The sequence below is a fragment of the Meles meles genome, chromosome 16 (genome assembly GCF_922984935.1).
Source record: "Meles meles chromosome 16, mMelMel3.1 paternal haplotype, whole genome shotgun sequence".
NCBI classification, from domain to species: domain Eukaryota; kingdom Metazoa; phylum Chordata; class Mammalia; order Carnivora; family Mustelidae; genus Meles; species Meles meles.
In genome coordinates this window covers 52,139,304-52,160,119 of record NC_060081.1, presented here as the reverse complement: position 1 = coordinate 52,160,119, position 20,816 = coordinate 52,139,304, and the positions used below count along the sequence as shown (strand labels likewise).

Below are 20,816 nucleotides of genomic sequence, written 5' to 3'. Positions count from 1 at the left end.
TCTCCTGAGCAGTGGGCCGCCACGGAGACCAAGGTAGGCCGAGGTCTGGCAGCCTCTAGGCCAACAAGAACAACTTAGCCACAGCATACAACGGGGTGGGGTGGAGGACAAAAACCCCCTGCAGGGTCAAAGGAGTCCGAGTAAATGCCACACAGCTTTATGAAACATGAGCTTCTGGGCAGGTGAGGAGAACAGAAAGAGTCCACTGCTGAAAAATCTCAAATGGAAGGTCAAGAAGCTACTGTGTTATTAATCCAAGTTCAAGGATTCTGGCCACTGAGATGGTGGATGGGACAGTGAGAAAAAGGGATAGAGGGAGTGAGCTGAACGAGAAAAAAATTAAAGATCTAGTGTCAAAGAGGACCTCTAAAGAAAGAACAAGAGTGTCTCCTTTAAATAAGGAAACGGGCTTGACAAGGCAAGTAAGGAACAAAGTCTGGACATGCTGAATTTGAGCTGGGGGTGGTATGTACACCCAGCAAGCACCCATCGAAGACCAGAGATGTGAGAGAGAAGTTCTGTGCACAGAGCAGAGAAAGAGAGGTGTGAACTAAAATATAAAGACTGTAACTGAAACTGAGAGCTGAGAGACCACATATTTCGCAGGTACTCCCCTGGCAGAACAGTCTTCCCCTCACCTCCCTCATGGTTAATAAATATTACTTTTAAGAATGGATTACATATAATTTGATACTGGCTTGAGGGGAAAAAAAAAAACCGCACACAGAAAAAAAGTCAAATCCACAAATGCTCACCGTGGTATCATTAGGTGGTAGGATCAAAGATCTTCCTCCTAAATTCTTGGAATTACCGTGTTTGTTTTTTATTTCTTTTTTTTTTTTTTAAATAGTAAGTATAGACTTTCTATTAGAAAATGAAAGAAAAATTTAATGATCCCCTTTTTGGCATTTGTGAAAGCACTTATAATGTGAATTTTAGTTTGTAAATTAGAAGTAAAGAAATAAAAGTACTACCGACATAACATTCTATACCTACCATACTGAATTAAGTTAGTTTTGACAAGACAACCTGCTTGAGAGAACATTTATTAATAGGGGTGTTAATTCTTGCAGTTTCCCTATAGGACAATTTGTCAAAATTTAAAATACTAAAAATATCTTTTTTTTTTTAAAGATTTTATTTATTTATTTGACAGAGATCACAAGCAGGCAGAGAGGTGGGCAGAGAGAGAGGAAGGGAAGCAGGCTCCCCACTGAGCAGAGAGCCTGATGTGGGGCTCGAACCCAGGACCCTGGGATCATGACCAGAGCCAAAGGCAGAGGCTTTAACCCGCTGAGCCGCCCAGGCGCCCCAATACTAAAAATATCTTAAGCACTGTACCCAACAATTCTACTGCTAGAAACTTACTTACGGGTATTCTCCCTAATGTACAAGAAATTTCATTGCAGTATTGTTTGTATTAGCAAAACATTTAAAATAACCAAAATGCCTATCAAGCTTTGGGATGGGGGGGAAGTAATGTAATAATATCACTACTTAAATTGCGGAATGCTAGAAAAAGAAGAGGGCTTCAGTCTTTACCCCCAGGGTTCAAACCTGGGACCTGGACAAGGAGCCTCAACTGGAGGTAAGTACTCAAATTTTAATGATAAAAAAAGTCAAAAGCATATAAAGGAAAATGAAAATATTTACTTCCTACCTTATCACTACCCGTTAGTAGCAAGACTTTGCCTGTTTTCTACTTTAATCTGCTTACAAGGAATTTGGCCTAAAGCAGTCCATTACCTTATCATTAGCATTAATGGAACTATTAATTATTCCCACGATTGCATTTAGACTGTTGGGGACATGTGCAAAGACAAGGTCAAGCACAGATGAATTCTAACACTAAAGGGCTGTCAGCACACCGTGAAATGCAGAAGGAGAAAGACTGGGTTTCAGACGCACCTAAATGCCGTGCCGTGGACCTGTCCATATGCTTTCCGTTACAAGCCGCTGAGCTACATTTCCTCGTGCTGCTGAGGTCCAAGCTCGAAACCACAGGGGGATCCCGGTTAGCAGAGTCAAGACCTAGCTAGAGAAAAACAGATGGTAAATAAAAACAGAGCAATAATGAACCTACCAGGAGGCACTCCACATGAACGGAGTCTACTTCTCACGCAGCTGTGGCCAATCCTAGAACCTGTTCTATGACACGTTCATTCTGAAGGAGCATCTAGGAGGCCCCAGCCAGCCCCTGGGCAGGATCACACACGGCACGTTCTTGCCCTTCAACATTGGCTCTTCATCTGCACTGAATATTTTGGAAGACGGTATTTTAGAATATGTGGGGAAAGCAATTTTGTACTTCGTTGGGGTTTCTTCCTTGATAATCTTTGGAACTCCATATTCCCTAGCATGAGACCTGAATTTTTTACCAAAAAAAAAAATCTTTTTACATACTTCTCTAGTGTTCTCTAGTGCTCACTGTACTAAGTACCTCTTAAAAATCTAAGATTATACTTCTTTGAGAAAGAACAAGCTCAAAGAGCAGGGGAGGAGCAGTGGGGAAGGGAAAGGGACAACCAGATTCCACCAAGCATAGAACCCCACACAAGGCTCAATCCCATGACCTTAAGATGATCATGACATGAGCCGAAACCAAGAGTCAGATGCTCAACCGACGGAGCCACCCAAGAGCCCCAGGGACCTGTTAAAATTAATAAAGGGATGGGGCACCTGGGTGGCTCCGTGGGTTAAGCCTCTGCCTTCGGCTCAGGTCATGATCTCAGGGTCCTGGAATCAAGCTCCGCATCAGGCTCTCTGCTCGGCGGGGAGCTGCCTCTCTGCCTGCCTCTCTGCCTACTTGTGATCTGTCAAATAAATAAATATAATCTTTAAAAAAATTAATAAAGGGAGACGTCATTAATGTGCAGTGGGAAGAAAGTAGGGGAGGCTATAAGGGGGAGCCAGTAAAACTCAGTTAAGCACAGGGAGAATCACAATCACAGACCTCAACAGAAGAATCTCAACAGGAAAGAATCATCAACGATAGGCCTCAAAACAGGAAGACAGTACACTGCAGCCCCTACAAGAAATCTGCAACCCTGGCCAACTCAGCCATGACAAGCCACCATCACCCTGAACTAGCGTCTTCCTCCAACAGGCTCTGCTACAAAGCCACCCCTCCCAACTTCTTCCTTCTCCATAAAAATAATCCTCCTCTCTGCTATACCTGCCTATGGTTTGTCCATGGTTTAATGTCCCAAATAAACTCATTTTTGCTGGTAAAAAACTTACTTTGAAGGCTAACAAACATTATTTGGGGATTAGAAGTGGGATCCAGAAGTCTGCCAATGACTCCAAGGCTGATGAACAAAAAGGTACCCATATCCACAGAGCTACCTGAGCTCACTGCTTTCTCACCAACCCTAGAACTTGAACGTAATTTTTCTCCTGGATTTTGAGCTCCATTCTGTGTTTTAAGCTAAGAATTACTTGTCATCTGTTTAAGGCTTTGTTCTTTATAAGAATGCTCATTTGGCCTTCCGTCCAGCTCCTGTTATGAACCAGGCTACTCTGACTGAAACTGTGCTAGCCTTTTACCCAGCTTCTTGGGAATAGGGAATATTATCAGGAATCTAAAATTACTTGTCTACAAAATACAATTTCTAGACTAACGGAGGCAAACAAAGAGAGAAGAGGGCTTCTGAGGCCTTTTTCCTTCCTGTCTTCTATGTCTCAGGATGTGCAGCAGCTGTCTTGTGTTCACTCCTGAACTTCCCTTTTCCTCTGAAACTCTCCCCACTCCCTCCCTTCCTGGACATAATAAAAACTGCCCCTTTAAAGTTAAGTCTTCTGAGGATCTGAAAACCCAAATCTTTTATGTTCCCTGGACCAAGGCCAGACTGCACACCAGAGTTGAAGAGTTTCCTAAAGTGACTCAGAACTCACATTTGCTAAAGAACTTAAACACACTTATTCCAACTTACCACCCCGTTTCTAAGATTTGTATCAGCCAGGCCATGCGCTCATTGGGGAGGACCAGGCCAAACGCTGGATGAAATTAGCCCCATAAGAACATCCTAAAACATTTAGAGAAACAAACCCCTAACTTTGGCAAGATCCTAGAACGCTCACCGGAAATCTCCACCGGACAATTACAGTAGCTTTTCCTAAGCCTATTGACTGGAACAGAATTCAGATTTGCACACAACAGCCTGATGACCTGGTCGTAACTACTATAACCAATTCCAAACTGTCTCCAGGCAAGATTCTGGTCTTCCTTTAGAGAATCCACCTGGGTAGCATTTAGCTCTCATTTACTAACAAGCTGAACCAGGATCTTTTAGTTGAAGGAGCAGCATGGAATGGGAAACTGTGTCCACTCCACATTTAGCTAGCTTGGCAAACCAGCTCACTCACACCCACAAGGCCACCTAAAAGAAAGACCACTAAAACTCTTGGGGTGCCTGGGTGGCTCAGTGGGTTAAAGCCTCTGCCTTCGGCTCAGGTCATGATCCCGGGGTTCTGGGATCGAGCGCCGCATCAGGCTCACTGCTCTGCGGACAGCCTGCTTCCTCCTCTCTCTCTCTCTGCCTGCCTCTCTGCCTACTTGTGGTCTCTGTCCGTCAAATAAATAAATAAAAATCTTTTAAGAAAAAAAAAAAAAGAAAGACCACTAAAACTCTCAATTTTCAACTCTGGCCAATGACGGCCCCTAAATTGACCAAAACCCCTTGGTTTCTGCTATAGGTGCAAAGGGCCAGGGCAATGGGAAAAAAGACTGTTACAAACTTAAACATTCCAGAAGCCTTCAGCCCTCTTGCCAGCCTTTCCAACGTCCTCCTAATTCCCAGAGACGAAGCTCCAAGGACCTACAGGAGCTCTTCCCAGTTCCCACTCTTAATTGGCCTGAAGAAACCACTCTCCAGACTGAGAATGAAATCTCTTTGTCTTACTGACCCCACAGCTGCATTCTCCGTGCGTTATACCACTCCTGGAAAGCAGGTCCTGCAGGCATAAGAGCATGAAAACAGCCCAAACAGTTGGGGGGGAGAAGAGGGTTTCTTTCATAAACCTCAAAGGTTCCTGTCTCTGCACCTATTCCTTTTCGGTTAGACCCTTGGAGAGATTCCCACCCTTTTCTCCTTAGTTTCTCCATCCCATTCATTCACTGGGACAAGATTTCTTAGAAAAGTATTATGCCAGAATTTCTCCCAAAAGAAGGAAATAACTCTAGAATCAAACTCGCCAACCAAGGTGGATTAAATGAGCCTTCAGCCTCTTCTGTTGCTCCTCTCTGATGGCATGATAGGGGAGTCTGGGGACAGTTCATTTGTCCCCATCGGGTCAGTTGCCACCCTCTCTATGAGCAGATTCCTCAACTGATACTGGCAGGATTCACAGCGCGCCTCCCACCAAGATTCAAACAGATCCCTCGCCACCTCTCCCCAGAACAAATGCCCTATAAATACAGAAGCCCTTTAAGGCATCAAGCCCGGAGTAGGAGACCACAGACTCAGGGCCTTATCATCCCCTGTGCTAGCCCCTGGGAGCCCCTACTTTACCTGTGAGAAGACCCCTGGCCCAGGATGGAGGCTAGTCCAAGACCTCAGAGTAATAAATAACATTATCCCTGGGCGCCTTGTTGTTCTCAACCCCCACACACTGATGTCCTTTCCCACTAAAAGCAAATCCTCCTTCCCTGTAATTGTTCTATATAGTGCTATATATATATATAATTTTAGTATTCCGGTTCATAAGGACAGTATCTTCTTGCTTTCACCTGGGAAGAACAGTAATAAACCTGGACAGTAATGCTCCGGGTTACACAGGCAGACCTTCTTAACTCCTTATAAACCTTAAAAGCGGATTTGGAGGATATAAAGTTTCCTGCAGGCTCTAGTTGGTTACAATATGTATTATGTTCTGCTTTTCTGCTCCTTTTCTTGAACATCTTCACAGGAGACAGCATTCAACTGTTAAAAACTTTTGGTCTCAAAAGGACATAAAATTGGGGCACCTGGGTGGCTCAGTTGGTTAAGCATCTGCCTTTGGCTCCAGTCAGGATCCCGGGGTCCTGGGATTGAGCCCCGCATTGGGCTCCCTGCTTGGTGGGAAGCCTGTTTCTCCCTCTCCCTCTCCCACTCCCCCTGATGTGTTCCCTCTCTTGATGTCTTTCTCTGTCAAATAAATTAATAAAATCCTTTAAAAAACAAAACAAAACAAAAGGACACAAAATTTTCAAAGACAAACTGCAGCTTGCACAAACTCAGGTTCATCTTAGGGCACCTGATCTCAGAACAAGGACTACATTTAGACTCAGATGGTTTCACAGCATCCTGGACTTCCCAAAACCTAAACTAAGTGCCATTTACAAAGTGGTTTTGGACTGGCTGTCTGCTGTCGAAACTGAGATTCCAAACTTCTCTCTTACAGCTCAACCATTGTATGCTTTACTTGAAAAATGACACACTTGACCCTGTCATTCAGAAAGATCGAGAAGACCTAGCTTTGGAGACTTTAAAGAAAAGCCTAATAAAGCCTCCTGCCCTCGACATCCTAATGATCAACTTCCCTTTTCCTCATTGTTCGTGAGAAGGAAGAAAATGCCTGGAGTACTTACCCAAAAATATGGGGACCATCACTGACCCACAGGTCAGGAGAGCCAACCACTAGAGCCTGTGCCCAGGGATGTCCCTTCAGCTCCCACCTCAGAGCCATTCCTGTCACTGCCCTTCTGGTTCAGGCCCGTGAAGAAAGAGTCTCAGGACTCCCTCTAACTAAGCTTGTGCTGCCTGCAGAAGCCCCCCTAAAATCTCACCACACTAAGCACCTCAGTCAGCCGCCTCACCTCCTAGGAGATCCCCCTGCTACCCGCTCGTCACAGAACTCCTTCTCACTCCCATAACCATAATTAAGCCTGCGATTCTCCTCTCCTCCTTCACAGAGGAGACCCCTCACAACTGCCTGAGACCGACAGATCACCTCTCGACTTCCTGTGACAATTCCTAGCAAACTCCTCTACCCAAGGCGGATTTTTCGTGTTTTACCAATGGTGCTGGTTTAGAGGATGAGAAGGACAAGTACCATGCTGGGAATGTTAGTGTGGCCCCTCTGGAAGGGACCGAGGCAGCACTTCTACCTTTAGCTACTTGAGCCCCACCGGCTGAGTTTCACACTCTCGATCAAGATTGTACAGGCCACAAACATTTATACCCACAGCTGGTCTGCCTTCAGGTAGCTCAGCACTCTGGAATGTTACGCCAACAATGCGGCACCCTTACCTCCAAAGGGGTAAGATTAAAAATGGCTCCTAGGGTTAAAATTCATTAAATGCCATACTTTGGCCAGCTGCTCTTTTACTGAATTTCCTGGGCATTCCAGATTTAACTCTCTGGAGGCTGAAGGAAACCACCCCACGATATTGCCACCAAAACACTGCTCTCAAAGAAATCAAGAGCCAAACCTCCTTCACAGTCCAATGAGATGTTCTCCCAAATGAGGCTTTTGAAAAACTGACCAGAGACACCTGATAACTGGCCCCGGAATAGGAAAAACAATACTGGGAATCTAATCATTGTTGCTTTGATAAAAGAAAATAAACAAACTGTGGTTTGGACCAAATAATCTGGCCCAATTCATGAACTAGTACAGTGGGGAGATATAAATAAAGCCACAAAAAGTGCCTACCTCACCTGCCCCACGTGTCCAAAACACAATGCAAAAAAATGCGCTCACACTGCTCACTTGAAACTTCCGCCCCCCACAAGGGGCCATTCAAGGTTTGGCAAATGGATTTCATAGAGCTACCCCCCCACCTCATGGATTTAAATATGTTTTAGTCATGGCTCTTATGTTTTCTCCCTGGACCACCGCTGTCTCTTGCACCCAAGGCCACTGCTGTTTCTGCAGCTAAAATTCTGTTAGAAAAAAAATCAGCCCCATGCGGAGAACTCCTCTTTAACGTCACAGTGATGGAGGAACCCGTTTTAGCAGGCAGGTGCTTCACCAAGTTTGCGCCACTCAGCCAGTTTTACGACACTTCTGCCCTCAGATTGGTCCAATGTGCTAAGGGCACTATTAAGATTCAAGGTGCAAAATCAGCAGAGACCTCCCCTATCACCTGGGCCTAAAGCATTGCCATTGGTCCTTGCTAACTTAGACCCAGCCCTTCAGACTTTGACCCTCTGAAATAACCAGAGAACGACCGATGCACTTGGCACCTGCTGCCTTTGACCCACAGTTAATAGAGATACGTTTGAACTGTGTAAAAGCCTCGCAGCTCCTGTTGAAAATAACCAGGCGCTGGTAGAGCCGTGTTTTCACCACGCACTCTGTAGAGATGAAAACTTCAGAATCACACCTTGCACCTGGAAATTTCATCTACAGTAAAAGACCTCCAGAAAGACTCTCTTCAACTTCCCTGGAAAGGCCCCTCCTAGGTGCTGCTAATCGACTCACGTGCTGCCAAACCCCAGGGAACAGACCTGTTGCATTCACACAACCTGTGGAAAGTCAGCAAACCCTGACTGGACTTCCACACCTCCTGCTGACCTGAAAGTAATGATTTCCTAGAACTGAAGCAGACGCATCTGATGAGACCGCTTCCCCCAAGGTGTCCAGCCCTGGCCTGTTAGAAGGTTCAGGATTCACAAAGTCTCTTTCTCATCTGGACTATTAATGGAGTCTAGATTCTAATCCAAAACTCATGGTTTCTGAATTATCGACTTTACTGTATTATTACATTTGGTTAGAACAGTTCTTTCGAGATAATATTGTTTTAAAGTGTCTGCAGAGTTTTGCTGTTTTGCAAAAAGCCCACCAGCTACTGCTTCATATATATACCTGCACTGTACCTTCCCAGATGAACTCAGTTCATTCTTAAAAGTGCTCCTGTCATATTCATTATTCTGTTTTCATGACTGGCTCAAAGGGGTGACTTCTAGTAGGCATACAGGACTCTGGGTTTGCCTCCTATAGAGGGAATTCTCTCCCCTAAATTGGAATCAAAGTTGCAAATCTCGGTTAATAAACCCAAATAAACCATAAAATACTTTTGTTTTTCAGGTTAATGTATCATACCTGTGCACCTTATTTTCACAACCGCCCTCGGAAATGACTGGGCCCACACTTTACAAGTAAGAAAACCAAGAGGGGTGAGGCCTGGTCAAGGTCCTAGAGCTCCTATGAGATGTGACAAAATTGGGGTCAGGGACCATCACGCCTGTGAGGACTGGGCTTTATGACTCTACACTGTGTTCAATGCCAGGAGCACAATACCCCACCAGTGCTGTTTGTGGTGAAACAGAGAGAAGATGTGATTACTTAAAATCACCTTCTTTGAAAGCCTCTTACAAATGTATTATGAGGGTGCTTATAGAAAAAAAAGCTGGCTCATACTCTATTTATTAAGCTGGATTATCAATAGGTACACAGATGTTCATTTTATTGTTTTACATACCCTTATACCTGTGCATATGTTTCACAATAAAAATGAACCCAGAGCCTGACTTGGGGCAGCTGTCTCTGGTACACCAGTCAGGAGTCTGGCCCACCAGTGTAAAGAAAAACACAGGTGAGTTTAGCCAGATACCAAGTTTCCTGTTAGAAAACAGTTCCAGGGGCACCTGGGTGTCTCAGTGGGTTAGGGGCTCTGCTCAGGTCATGATGGTCCTGGGATGGAGCCCGGCATCAAGGCTCTCTGCTCAGCGGGAAGCCTGCTTCTTTTCCTCTCTCTGCCTGCCTCTCTGCCTACTTGTGATCTCTGTCTGTCAAATAAATAAATAAAATCTTTATTTAAAAAAAAAAAAGAAAGAAAACAGTTCCAGGGGCGCCTGGGTGGCTCAGTGGGTTAAGGTTCTGTCTTTGGCTCAGGTCATGATCTCAGGGTCCTGGGATAGAGCCCCACATCGAGCTCTCTGCTCAGCCAGGAGCCTGCTTCCCCCTCTCTCTCTGCCTAACTCTCTGCCTGCCTGTGATCTCTCTCTGCGTCAAATAAATAAAATCTTTACCAAAAAAAAAAAAAAGTTCCACTGCAAACTTTTTTTTTTTTAAATGCTGCAACTTTTTCTACTGTTTGTTCAGGAGTGGGTTAGCATCACAATCACTGATGGCCTTGAGGCAAATAAGCATGCAAATGCTATCAGACTTGTATTAGTCCAGCCTTCGGGGAAGACTTCAGGGATCCTATTTTTTTTAATTTCAGAAACTAAACATTGGTCTTTTGCTGCTTGGGGACAAAGAAATTACTACTTAGTTTGAAATAATGAGCATATGAATGGAGAAACTGTTTTTCTCTTGCTAAAACGTTGCATTCAGGGCAGAAGAGAAAGGTAATTTATTTCCAAAAATAAAATCTTCATAACCATAAATCCATTCTAAGCTATGTTTATTAAAAATTTGAAGATTCTGAAGAAAAGCACCAAGGCAACATCCATCGGTGAAGATTATGTCAAGAAGAGGAATAATGGAAATACCAGGGAAAAAAGTAACCAAAGAAATGCTTCAGAAGAACAGCTTATTTTCAGTTAAACTGAAATTATGTATGTTGTCCTTTGAGAAATGCAAGTTGCACAGTATGTGTAGTATAATCCCATTTTTATTAAAAGTATAATTATACAGAACATATTTGTGGACATAAGAAAGGGCTGGGAAGGATAAAGAGCAAACCGCCAGGAAGTGCAGGGAGGTAAAAGAGGCCCGTGTGACTTTTAAAATTTGCTTTATCCAATTCTGACAAGTTAGAATTATTTTCCAACATGTGTATGCTTCTTTCATAAATCCTTTAAAAGGCTAAAAAATATTAATTAAGAAAAAAGCTTCCATGAGGGCAAAGCTGCAAATTACCAAAATGTCACGTTAGCTACAAATCAGAGAAAAATTGTAAAGGGATAAGGGCAAGTACTATGACCCCATGAAGATTTGTTTTTGGAAAGTATTTTTTAAGCTGATTAGTAAAACCAGGGTTTGGAAGGACTGGCTTTCTACTCCACTAGACTATCAGACACCAAAACACAGAATCGGGTCAGAAGTTCTAATACTGGAAAAATACAAGTATATTTTTGAGAGAAAAATTAAGCAGGAGGAGCCACTCAACAAAATCAAGATTGAGTTATCAGTGTGCATCCTTGAACTTCTGTCACCAGCCAGCACCTTTCCCCTTTGTATGCCACTACACTCTGGAAATGCACACAGGGTTACAAGGCTGAGATCAAAGCCAAGGCCCCTGTGAGCAGTTCAGAGGAAACATCATTGCAGCTCAATGACGTACCACCTGACTTTCCCCCTGTAAAGGCCACTCTGAACGCACACGAAAATATTTACAGCTCTTCTCTAGTTTCTTAATTGGGATATGCAAAGGTACTAAATGCAACAGTTTCCAGGTTTTGATTTCACAGAGAAAACACACACACACACACACACACACAAAATTGGGGGGGGGGGTGAGTAACAGACATATATATAGAACTGTTATCTTTATATTTTACCATTTCCTTAAAAAAGGATGTTAATACTTCAGAAGCAGGAAGGACATAGCCCTGGGGCCAGTACCATTCTCAGGCCAGAAACTGAGCAACCAAATCATTTTGTCAATTCCATAGATGCCAAAAAGGCTGACAAAATACCTACTCTTAAATCAAAAAACCAATACCAAACCTCTTCCATGAAACTTAAAATACTTGCTGAACAGAACAAAGGCTATCTTCTGAAAACGAGGGCAAACACAAGATATTATGTACTACTTACTCTTCATGCTCTTACATTGACTTTCTATTTTGTAACTGACTTAAAAGCACATGTATGTACCCAAAAATTTAGACAAAATGGGCAACTTTTTTAAAACAATTTTTTAAAATCCTGAACAAATAACAGTACAAATAGAGAAAACTACAAAAATAAAGAATTGTGCTAAAAAAAAAAGATGCCAGGCTCAAGACAAATTTACAGGCCAGTTACATTCTAACCTTTCTGGTAACGAAAAAGGAAATGGGAAACCCTCCCAATTCCTTCTGGGAAAACTGACAAGCTAACAAAGAAAGCACAAGGGAAGAAAACTGTATGTTAAATTCACTTGCCAGTCCTGGATTTTTTTTTTTTTTTTTAAAGATTTTATTTATTTGACAGAGAGATCACAAGTAGGCAGAGAGGCAGGCAGAGAGAGAGGAGGAAGCAGGCTCCCTGCGGAGCAGAGAGCCCGATGTGGGGCTCGATCCCAGGACCCTGAGATCATGACCTGAGCCGAAGGCAGCGGCTTAACCCACTGAGCCACCCAGGCGCCCTATGGATTTTTTTTTTTTTTTAACTTTTGCAAATTTGACATGCGAAGAATGACATCTGGTTTCAATCTTGATTTCTTTGATCCATGTGTCTATAGTTCTCTTATGAACTGTTAAAGTGCCTTTTGTCCACTTTTTTTCAGTAGGTTTGACTTTTTTTCTTATCCACTGGTAAGCGCTCCTTACAAATTATGGACATTAACCGTTTGTCATGTTGCAAACATTTTCCCCCAGAAAAAGTAAAAGACTGCTTTTTCCTTTCTGTTTATATCACTTGAAATAAAGAACAGCTTTTTCACCTCCCTAAAGTCAAATCTCTTATCTTTTTGCAATTGCTTCTAATACTTTTGTACTTAGGAAGCCCCTCCTCATTCCAAGATGAGAGAAATATTCACCTTCATTTTCATCTAGATGTTTTTGGGCAAAATAACTTTTAAATGTTTAACATCCATCTCTTTAAAAATGCATATCCAGGAGCACCTGGGTAGCTTAGCTGGTCAAGCAGCTGGCTCTTGGTTTCCACTTCGGTCATGATCTCAGGGTCCCCACTCAGCAGGGAGCCTGCTTGAGAGTCTCTCCCTTTCCCTCTGCCCTTCCCCCTGCTGGTGTGTGAGCCCACCACCCCCTCCTCCCCCACTCTATCAAATAAATCAATTCTTTAAAAAAATAAAAATAAAAATGCATATCCAATAAAATCATTGCTCTAGGAAAATAACTAGATGAGTATAATTATATTTACTTTAGTTATAGAATAAGTCGATATTCAATATTTAAGGGCTGGCTAACTAAATTTTGACAATAAAATGCTTTACAATAAAACACCACAAAAGCCATTCAGGGGGGCGCCTGGGTGGCTCAGCGGGTTAAAGCCTCTGTCATGATCCCAGGGTCCTGGGATCAAGCCCCACATCAGGCTCTCTGCTCAGCAGGGAGTCTGCTTCCTCCTCTCTCTCTGCCTGCCTCTCTGCCTACTTGTGATCTCTGTCTGTCAAATAAATAAATAAAATCTTAAAAAAAAAAAAAAAGCCATTCAGGAAAACAGTCATGCTCTGTTATTAAGTAGGGGGAGGGAGGAAAGAGGCAGAACACCCTCCCCATTTTTACATAAAAACTATGTTTGTTTGGTAAACAGGCAGTCTAGATACTTTACCTAAATATTAACAGTGATCCTCCCTGAGTGTCAGATTATACATAGGGTCCTATTTCTTTATGCTTGTCTGTTTTACATTATTAATGAACATATATTATACTTGTGATTAGAAAAAAGCTTAAAATTCATTAATATACATGCAAAACAAGCCAATAAAAATAATTTTGCCCACATGCTTAAGTTGCAACCATCTTTCAAAAAAATTAAAAATGCCTTTCCTTTGATTAACACACTTAATCCCATACTACAAATAGGATAATAATGACTTAATTCAAGAAAAATGGAGGGGTGCCAATCTTCCTTAATTACCCAAAGATCTAAGGAGTAATGTCTGATTTATACTCCTGGCAAAAATGACCGAATTAAAAAACACAGCGCAATGACAATTATCAGTGGTAATAAGTAAAGCTGAGCTAACACAAACGGTTCCATTTTTCCTTAATAAACCATGCCTTAGCACGTGAACAAGCACAGCTAAGTTCAACTAAGCTGAAAAGCTAACCCCAAAAGCTTCCCATCAAACTGGATGTGCCTTTATCCTCTAATGCCCCAATCTCTCTCTTAACAGCCCCATTCTCTGGCTGCTGGTGCGGGGTGCTTGCTCCTTGACCCACCTAGACTTGACAGCTCAAGAGGGCTCCCCCGCTATTGCTCCCCACTCCCGCACCCATTTCCATGGCCTCATTACTATGGAAGACAGGAATAATTCTGGAGTAGAACCAGGCGTGTGTGTGAAGAGGGAAGACAAGATCCCCCCAGGGACCTGCTAGCACCAGAACTCCTGAAAACTTTTCCAGTGTCTAAGAATGATCACAATTAAATAATCCCTGTCATCAGACTGAAGTGACTCAGGGTCAGAATTCTGAACTCAGAAGCAGGGAAGACCTGGAGATGGTCATGCGGAGGTCTCAGGCCACTTCTCCCCAGATGTACCTCAGTATCCTCAGAATGAACACAAAGGGTCTATTAGAAAACCCACAGACTCACCAGCCAAGGGAAGGAGGGGCACAGAGGGAAAGCAGGGTCTCACACCCAGCCAGAAGCAGCAAGACAATAGATAGCAAACCGGTCTCATTTCCCACTAGAAACTGTGGAGAGGGAAACAGAATGTGTGGATAGGCACAGAGAGGCCCGAGCCCCTTCTCTGAGCCCTGTGCTACACGTGTTATTAAAATCCCGCCCACGACCTCAGGAGTTAACAAGACTAACAGAGACTAAAAACTAGTTAGGATAAGAGTTTCCAGAGAGCTGGAATACAGACCAAGTCCATATTTTGGAAAAAGCCTAAAGGATATAATTAGAGTTACTAGAGGCTATTATTTAAGTATGATGCAAAACTCTCCATTTTTTAATAGTACCGGCACAAAAATAAGGAATGAAAGCTCAAGAACTCCATCAACCCCAAACAGACACTATACATGCCCAAAAAGAAAAGTACGAAACACCAGAAGTGTCAAAATTTAAAAGTGGAGTGGAAAGCTTGTCAATGACCTCTAGCCCCCCTTGCTGGCTCTTCAGAATAACAGCACCCAACTTCCGGGTGTTCCCACTTAAAGTTCCCATTTATTGGGACCAGGATGGTGAAAAATCTTCAAGTTCATATCTAACTTTTTAAAAATTCAGCTGATTATTCCCATCATACTTTGAAAGATAAGCAGATTCGAAATCTAAAAAACCTTTTAAGCAAAATCACATTCTGACAGATTTTTATTCATCTTTAAGAAAAACGCTTTGTTTGAAACCATAGTCTGAAAAATGTCTTTTTTTTTTTTTTTTAAGCTAAAGCCCTAAAAATGATCTACAAGTATAACTTCCTGGAGGGCACCTGGGTGGCTCAGTGGGTTAAAGCCTTTGCCTTGGGTCATGATCCCAGGGACTTGGGATGGAGCCCCACATGGGGCTCTCTGCTCGGTGGGGAGCCGGCTTCCTCTTCTCTCTCAGCTCTGCCTCTGCCTACTTGGGATCTCTGTCAAATAAATAAATACATAAAATCTTAAAAAAAAAAAAACCACTTCCTGGATACATCATAAAATAACAAGACAAACTGGGAAACATATTTGTAACATTTACTAAAATGCTAATATCCTTGCTATAAAAAGAACTGCTATAAATCACCAGGAAAAAGATGGAACACAAAGCTGGAAAAATCGGTAAATTGGTAAAAGAAATAAATAAGCTAAACAAAATATAAATGGCCCCCCAAACTCAAAAGTGTTCAAACCCACTAGTTATCAAAGAAAAGCAAAATATGATTGTATTCTTTGCCCAGATTGGTTTAAAAAAAGGGAGGGGGGAGGAAAGTTTAACAATAACAATGATTCCCAGTATGTTAACCTGGATACAGTAAGTATCCTGCATATATCTTATGTAACAAAGCCTTAAAAATGCAAATGATGTCCTTTCCAAAAAAGCAGCCTAAAGAAATAATCTGAAAAATGCACCCAGATTTCCATACAAGGCTGTTCACTATTGTGTTGTGTTCACCACAGCAAAAAACGGCTCATAAGCTAAATGCCCAACAATAGAAGGATTTGTCAAATAAAACATGATGCATTCAGCACAAATGAGCTGTTAAAAGCCATGTTTTAAAGGGCTATTTAATGATTTAGTCATATGCCTAAGGTACATTGCTAAATTTTTTTTTTAAATGGCTTAAAAAGCCCCCGTATCTCTATTTCAAAATACGAATATACACATGTGCATATGTACAGGTGCACAAACAAAAAATTTTACTTTCAAGTAAATTGGGAAAAGAAATATTCAATGAGTAAAACAAGCTATTTTGTGTGTTTCCACCACAGTCTTAATATCCCTTAATATTCTGAGACAGGACTCACTTTCAGCTATTTTTCTAGTAATTTTGACTTTAATTCTGATCAGTTCTGACCAATAGCCTCATATACTTCAATAATAACTAACCAATAGTTTCAGGATTCTTTATACAACAATCCCTAAAAGAGTCATGCATTTCCTGTATATTTTTCTCAAATCAGTCCATTTCCTATCGCAGAAAAGCAAAAGACACAAAAATTCCTGAGAAAGGACACTCCCCAGGGGCTGCTCTATCCTTGCCCTCTCTACAGACCACTGACAACTACACACACCCAGGAGAAAGTCAAAAGCAAAAGCCTTTTATTTCTTGGGAAAACAATGTCAGTGCTCAAGTTAAATGAAGAAAAAGCACACGGACCTCCCTAGCATGAGGCTCTGCAGCTAACATTATGCACACTTCAGCCCACAGTACGTTCAGTCAACTAGGCAGAGGCTCTAAAAGGGGCAAATAGCTGCACTTGACTTCACTTAGAACAACAGTTCCCAACCCTGGCTGCACACCGGAATCACCTGAGAATTTTTTTTTTCTTAACCTCAACAGTTAGGCTGTACTCCTGATCAAGTGTACCTTAGCTTCTCGGATGAGACCAGGCAGCTGTTACTTCTTAGTTTTCCAGATGATTCCAATTTGTTGTCAAGGTTGAGGATCACTGACCCAAGGCATGTTTTACAAACAATAAATTAACCCACAAACATGAATAGAGCAATCAATTCAGGGAGCCGGGGCCAGCAATTATTTTAACCAAAATAAATAAATAAATAAAATAATGGAATGGGCTAGAATAAGCTAGAACATCAAATGCATTGCTCCCAGTGCAAATAGATAATATCTCATGAAATTTTTCAGTTAAAAATATGTAGTTCTTGGCAATACTATCGAGACTGATCTACAGATTCAATGCAATCACTATCAAAAATCCCATCTGCCTTTCTGGCAAAAATTGAGAAAATGATCCTAAAATTCAAATAAAAATGCAAAGGACCCAGAATAGCCAAAACAATCTTGAGAAAGAACAAAACTGGAGGACTCATGTTTTCCCATTTCAAAACTTAGTACAAATCTACAGTAATTATGACACCCTGATATAAGGATGGACAAAGAGATCTACAGGACAGAAGAGAGAATCCAGAAGTAAACTGTAACATTTATGATCAGGTGATTTACAACAAGGGTGCCAGGACAATTCAATGAGGAAAGAACAGTCTTCAACAAACAGTGCCAAGAGAACCAGAAATCACACATAAAGGAATGAAGCTGGACCCCTACCTCACACCATATACAAAAATTAACTCAAAACCAATCAAGACCTAAATCTAAAAGATAAAACTATAAAACTCTTAAGAAAAAAAACTCTTATAAAACTCAATCTGGGTGGGTTGGTTGGAGGGGCATTCATGCGTTCAAGCCCCAAGTCAGATAACTACTTAAAAAAAAAAAATATATATATATATATATATATATTTTTTTTTTTTTTTTTTAAACTCAAAAAAAACATAGGGGCAACGTACAGGAAATCTTGGCGACTTTGGGTGAGGCAATGATTCGTTAGGACATCAAAAGCACAAGAAGCAACAACAACAAAATAGGTAAATAAGACTTCCCCAGAATTAAAAACTTGTATTTTGGATGCCTGGGTGGCTCAGCTGACTAAGCACCCAACTCTTGATTTTGACTCAGGTCATGATCTCAGGGCTATGAGATGTGAGCCCCATGTCAGGCTCCAAACTCAGCAGGGAGGCCACCTGAGATTCTTACCCTCTCCCTCTGCCCCTCACCCCACTTGCACTCTCTTTCTAAAATAAATCAAAATTAAAACAAAACAACTTTTGTTTGAAAAGGACATCAGAAAGTAAAAGGTAACCCATAAAATGGGAAAAGTTTATAAACTTTTTATCAGATAAGAAACTAGTACATAAAACATTAATAAAAAGACAATGACCCAGCTAAAAAGGATCTGAACAGACATTTCTCCAGAGACATTATATAAATGGCCAATAAGCACATGAAAAGATGCTCTCCCCCCCCTTTAGTCATTAGGGAAATGCAAATGAAATCAACAGTGAGATACACTTCATACCCACTGGAATGGCTACAACCAAACAGGCACTGACAAGTGTTGGTGAGGATGAGGAGAACAACTGTCATCCTGCCGACCCACCTACTCTGGAAAAGTCTGGCAGTTCCCAAAAGTGTTAAAACAGAGAATTATCATATAACTCAGTAATCCCACACTTTGATATTTATCCAAAAGAAGGGAAACATGCTCACACTAACCCATGCACAAGAACATGCAGGGAAGCAGAACTCATAGAAGCCACCACGGAGAAACACCCAAATGTCCATCGACTGACTAATAATGCAGCACTGACACCTGCCACCATGTGGAAAAATTATGAAAACAGGCTAAAAGCCCATCACGAAAGAGCACATATGGTAGGATTCCATTTACAGGAAATATCTAGATAAAGCAAATCCACAGAAACAGTGCAGGTGCATGGTTGCCAGAGGCTGGCTGAGGGGAGGGTAGGGAAGGATGGGGACTGACCACTGATAGGTACGGGGTTTTCTGTCTGGGCTCAAAAAATGGTCTGGAAAGGAGATAGTGGTGGGGGCCACAACTCTGTGAACATACTAAAACAACTGAAGCACACCCTTTAAAAAGGTGGGGTTCAGGGGCACACCCAGGTGGCTCAGCGGGTTGGGCCTCTGCCTTCGGCTCAGGTCATGATGTCAGGGTCCTGGGATTGAGCCCTACATCAGGCTCTCTGCTCAGTGGGGAGCCTGCTTCCCCTCTCTCTCTGCCTGCCTCTCTGCCTACTTGTGATTTCTCTCTGTGTCAAATAGATAAATACAATCTTTTTTAAAAATTTAGAAAAATTTTATGGGCTCCTGGATGGCTCAGTGGGTTAAGCCACTGCCTTCAGCTCAGGTCATGATCTCAGGATCCTGGGATCAAGCCCCACATCAGGCTCTCTGCTCAGCGGGGAGCCTGCTTCCCTTCCTCTCTCTGCCTGCCTCTCTGCCTACTTGTGATCTGTCAAATAAATAAATAAAATCTTAAAAAAAAAAATTTAGAAAAATTTTAAAAGGTGGGGTTAAAATAAATAAAAATGAAAAGGTGGGGTTTATGGAATAACAACTCAACGAAATTTTATTTTTCTTTTGGCAGGTTATTCTGTGTTGAGCTCCTTCCCCATTGTTCCTTCAGAAGCTCAGGCAGTTCCTTGACCAGAGGACAGTATGGATAGATATACTTTCCAACTCATAGGAGGAGTCATGTATGGATTTCATGGCCAGATCTCACACTCAGGGCATCACAACTGATTTTTTCATCAAACAGGAGTATAAGACTTCAGAACCCACAGCACACAAAGTTAGGTATGGTTTCTGTGAAACTTGCTTGAGATGCACATGGGCACCCTTGATGTGTATATACTTATCAATGAAAGGGAGTCAGTCAAAACAAAGTCTGGAAAATGTATTTTAGGAGCTGACTGACACCTGTCACCTAGAAAGAAAGAAAGTATGAGATGTTAAGAGTTGGAAACAGAAGTTGGGAGAAAAAAGTTGAAGCCCCTCTGGAGCATTGCCCCAGGCACTGAACTAAAGGCTAGGAAAAGTGAGCTGGACCCCGTCTGCTTTTACTGCCCAAGGAATAAAAGATTCCCTGCCCCATCTACCCCGACTAGGGCTTCTGAGGGGGTGCAGAGCAGCATCTGAGCACACACACACCCCCCGCCGTGAGGGAGCTCAAGAGGCGAGGGTGCAAACCCATCACTTGAAACAGGGGGTGGGGAGGGACCCACAGGCTGCAGGACAGGGCAGAGCCTGGACTCACACCGGGGGTCAGGAAGCAGGTGCAAAAAGGAGAACTTCAACAGAGGAGGCACATGGAGATTGCTAGTGTATTCAGTTCGTCTTCACAGGGATGAAAGAGAAAGGAAGGGAAACAAGAAGCCACAAAAACTTCTCTGAGGAAGAGCACATTTTCAAAGACTGCGGGTCAGAAACCTGGACACAAAAGAAGCCAGCAGCTGCACAATACGACAGCATGGTCAGAAAATAGAAGCCCTTGGGATGAAGCTGAAGATAAGATAGAACTCCTATAATTCCTCCTGGCAAGAAATTTGAGGTCATCCTCAAATCAGCAGGAAAACTGAACTTCTTTGTGGAGAATTACCACAATAACAGGGACAGATTCTACCAAGGATTTTTGTGGTACACAAAACTGCAGGGTCAATGTCAAGGTGACAAACTTTGTTCATTCAAAAACATTATGTACATAGAATACTGCAATTTAGTGAAAAAGACCTTGAGACGAGGACACTTCTTTAATATCATTGAAGATTATACACAATAATGCATTCTGGTAAAAACTGACTAAAAGGACTGTCACATTAAAACCTGTTCTATAAATACTCTATAATTTATTAAGAAAAAGAAACGTATGGGGCATATGACCGGCTCAGGAGAGCACGCAACTCTTGATCTCAGTGTAGCAAGTTCAAGCCTTGCACTGGGCGCAGAGCCTACTTTTAAAAAAGAAAAAAAGAAACGTATAAGAAAAAAACCACAAATGGGGGCTCCTGCATGGCTTAGTGGGTTAAACATC

At 42.2% G+C, this 20,816-nt stretch overlaps 1 protein-coding gene across 3 annotated transcripts in view; it reads right to left on the bottom strand.

Moving 5' to 3' along the window:
- SLC23A2 (solute carrier family 23 member 2) overlaps nt 1–20,816 on the bottom strand; it is a 128,111-nt gene that overhangs the window by 99,679 nt on the left and 7,616 nt on the right. The window contains exon 2 of one of the 3 annotated variants that reach the window (XM_045980960.1): nt 1,909–2,035. The exons of 1 other annotated variant lie outside the window; for it this stretch is intronic. The gene's annotated coding sequence lies outside the window, so the exon portion shown is untranslated. The remainder of the gene's footprint in view (nt 1–1,908; nt 2,036–20,816) is intronic. One more of the 3 variants, XM_045980961.1, reaches the window with a different exon arrangement.